This window comes from Aulostomus chinensis, chromosome 6 (genome assembly GCF_037954235.1).
Source record: "Aulostomus chinensis isolate RoL2024-O1b breed Wild chromosome 6, RoL_Achi_v1.0, whole genome shotgun sequence".
Classification (NCBI taxonomy): Eukaryota; Metazoa; Chordata; class Actinopteri; order Syngnathiformes; family Aulostomidae; genus Aulostomus; species Aulostomus chinensis.
Window position 1 is genome coordinate 24,169,744 of NC_141325.1, and position 3,932 is coordinate 24,173,675.

General features: G+C 41.0%; 1 long non-coding RNA gene across 1 annotated transcript; it reads left to right on the plus strand.

Annotated features, from left to right (window-relative positions):
* The first annotated feature begins 364 nt into the window (after positions 1 to 364).
* Positions 365 to 2,577, plus strand: LOC147260505 (uncharacterized). Its single transcript, XR_015116301.1, has 3 exons — positions 365 to 1,879; positions 1,962 to 2,019; positions 2,309 to 2,577. It is a non-coding gene; the product is annotated as an uncharacterized LOC147260505 (long non-coding RNA).
* The last annotated feature ends 1,355 nt before the right edge of the window (positions 2,578 to 3,932 follow it).

The window sequence follows — 3,932 nt, forward strand, 5'->3', positions numbered from 1 at the left end:
GGAGACAATATGTGAGATCAAAACCAAAACTGAGGAGGAAAGTCTGGCTTATTTGTTTGGTTTATTTGCTCCAAATCACAACAAAAGTTATCTCAGGACACTTTACAATTATAGCATGTCTAGCACCACACTCCTTCAGTTCATTTACACCTAACAGTTCTCCATGATCAAACACATCTTGCAACACGTTGACAAAAACCTTCCTTTTAACAGGCAGGAACATCAAGCTAGTCCAGGCCCAATTGGAACGGCCATCTGCTTTGACCCTTGGGGTGGGGGTGGGTGGGAGAGGGGCTAACTCCTACATCCACCGCCCTGAAGTGGTAGATGGCATCCAGACATGCAAGAAGGACCATTGAACATTTTCAATTGCAAACTGTACAGAACCTTCAAACTCCCAGGCATCTATTAGAGGCCTTGAAATTGAGGGAGACTCACAATAACTACCCCAGAGGGGGATGTAGGGGCGTGAGTTTATGTAAGACATAAGTGTCTGGAGAAAGTTTATGTAAGATATACTGGTCTCCAAGTAAGCAGGGTATTGCCAGTACAAGGTCATAAGTTCAGGTCATATGAGGACAGGACAATGGACTGGATGTTCCAGTAAACCTGTACCCCAGTACCTTGCCAAACAGGATGCACCTTTCTGAAGAGAAGCACGTACACACACATGAGTAATGACGTCAACGAAAGGTATAAAATGTGAATGCAAGTTGTAAGGAGGGTTCTGTCTGTATGCAAGATGTGAGGTGGTTGATCTGTGCATTAAACCCGCAAGGGGCTGTAAGATGATCCGTCGTTGAGTCTCGTTTGTCATCTCAACTTGAATGAGAGATCCGAGGTCAACTCCAACAAAGTGGCGAGCCAGCCAGGTTTTGGCAGAGAGATCCAGCTACGCATTTGCGCCTGTCTTTCCGCACAAGTGAAATCCTCAAGCCGGCACAAAAAGGTAGAGAAGTTTAATTCTCATTATTTGTTTTTAGAGTGCTTTCACTGTGTGGTCAGACATAACGTTCTTGCTTGGGCTCTCTCAAAACAAAGAATCTAGACGTGATGGATTATCTACATTCTCTTACTCACATCTAATATCTTGTGCACAAGATAGCTGCTCTGAAATATTTGTTGTGTCAATTATATGTATAAAATTGTGTAAGACAGACAAATTAGGAATTGGATATAATTGGTGTGTTGAGCAGCCAGGGGGGAGAACAGCTGTCTGTCAGCTGAATTGTTGTTGAAACGCATACAGAGATGCGTGATGTGAGTTGCAACGTGATACGCATACAGAGATGCGTGTGTGTGAATGTGTTGTGAAATGTGAGTTACACGTAGCCGTTTCCCGGGCAGAGCTATTTGTGAAACCCAGGTGAGGTTTTGACTGAAATTCTATATGGGGGAGCTTGGTCCGAACGGTGACAAACCCATTAGGACGGGGGCTCATGTTGAGTTTGTAGTCGGGAGGCCGTGCTTTTATGGGCTTGAAAGGCGATAACCTTAACGATTGCAAGCTTAACTAATAATCATTATACGTGGAGAAATCCACTAGTTTAGGGCAGCCACGTCGCCAGACATATTATACTAGGGCACGTGCCCATGTATAGATCTGTAGTGCCCCGGTAAAAAAAAAAAAAAAATCGTCAATTTTTTTTTTTTCAAAATCTGTTGTTTTAAATCTGCATATTCTACTTCAGCACACATAATAATCATTAGGGTAATTTAGACTACTTTTATCGCAACATAAACATGCCCACATGGCTAAATAAGCGACTTCGACTGTGAGAGAGCAAGAGAATAAGAGTTAGGTAGAGTGAGCGAGGGAGAGAGAGAGAGAGAGAGCGCCGCAGCCGAGCTGAAGTGATGACACAGCGAGATTGAGCAGGTAATTTAGACACCAACTTGTTGAAAACTGTAGCCTATATTATTTAGATCTTTTTTAATTTCATTTGAACTCTTATTCTTAGATGGATGTCAGAATGTTATTTGCCCGTAGCAGGGACAAAACAGCGAAGAATGAAAGAGGTAAGTGAAGACCAAGCTAGCCAAATTGATAACCACGCTAAGTTAGCTAAATTTATTTCTTGTATCAAAAACAATCATGGTTATTTGCTGTAGATTGAGGAATTTGTAGTGAGTCATGAAAAAATATGTTAGTTATGGTTATAATGGTCTGCAGGGGGAAGTCAGTAGGTTGAATCAAGCACAGATATTTAGAGAAGACTAGATACGTCAGCGCGCTGTAGCGGCCGGCTAGATCATGTCATGTTCCCTACCTTGACACAGCTCATTCAGATCTCTCTGACCATTCCAGTGTCCAGCTGCACTGCTGAAAGGACATTCAGTGTGCTGAGACGGCTCCACACTTGGCTGAGGAGCACAATGGGTCAGGAAAGGCTTCACCATCTTGCCATTTTGTCAGTGGAGCGTGAGGAACTTTGCAAGTTAAGCCATAGCCAAGTGATTGACAACTTTGCGCAAATGAAGACGAGACGATACACCTTGCTTCCCAAAAACTAATTCCTTATTTCCTTCCCTTCATTCACTATCTTAGAAAATGTTCTCATGCTCAAGAAAAATAACTACTACAACAAAAAGAATGTTCAATAAATGTTTCTTACTGCAACAAAAAGAATGTTCAATAAATATTTCTGACTACAACAAAAGGAATGTTCAATAAATATTTCTTAAAGATTAATTTCTCTTTAATTTTTGCTTTAATCAGTTATGGATTAAATTGCTTATTAAAGGCCTAATTTGTAAAAATCTATACCTTTTTTCCATGTTATCATTCCTACACGACACACTCTAAATACATAGTCTCATATGATCAAATAGTGAATTTACGGGATACTGAATTGTAATTTTCTTCTGCACTTTGCATGCTCTCATTAATTTTTTGTGCCCCAGGAGTGCCCCTGTACACTATTAGGTCTAGTGACGCCCCTGGTTTAGGGGAAAGCAGTTAGGACGATGGTTAGGCTGGAGGGTAAAATACACATAAAGGTCATAATCACACTAACTGTGGGACTCCTTGCCACAAGTTATTTCAGTCACTAGAAGGGAACAGATTATTGTAGACATGATGATATATATATGAAACAACTTCTCAATAGATAAAGTGAGAAACAACCTAAAACATACACTGATCAGGCATATGAAGCAATTGGGCACCGGAGATACCGCAAAACTATAAGGAAGGGTCGTGGATCATCACGATCGCCTTCATCCGACCCAGAATAAGACACGTTTCACAAACGTGATCGTCTTCACAAGCACTGCCAATGCGGTAACTCCGATCAAATAATATAAAATCGTAGAGAAAACTAAGTTGAAATTGGCATGTAATACTTAGTATAATACATTTTTAAAAAAGACTGACTTTTGATCACTTATGACTGACTTTTTCTCTGTCTACTATTTTGTTGAGTGTCTGTATGAGAGGAAAACAGCTGTTGTGTGTGTGTGCATAACTGTGTGTGCGTGGTTGCCTGCGTATGTGTGCTTGGGTGTGAGCGGCTTTGTGAAAAAAGGCAGCTGCTGTGAGTGCGTGTGTATGAGAGATGCGGGTGTGAAACCTAACTTTTGAGCTTATGATCATTTGTGCTGCATGTTGAAAACTGCATATGCTTTGTCTTGTGCTGACTATAAACCATAAATCAGTGAATGCTTGAAAATATGCAAAATAATTTAAACTATGTTTAAAGTCCTCAATAGTCAATTGTAGATGCAAAACAACTGCTACTGGGAAAATTAGACGAATAATAAGTAATTTCTAGGTTGTGACGCACTTAGAAATAGAGGCAGCCACTGATTGCGCAGTTAGAAGTTCTACCTGGGTGTGGCACTTAATTCATTTGGGGTAAGACACAGAGACCCGTCCCCATCGCTGGTCAGTGAGTTACTGGAAGTGAAGTCTGATACAGTCTCTGAGGGGG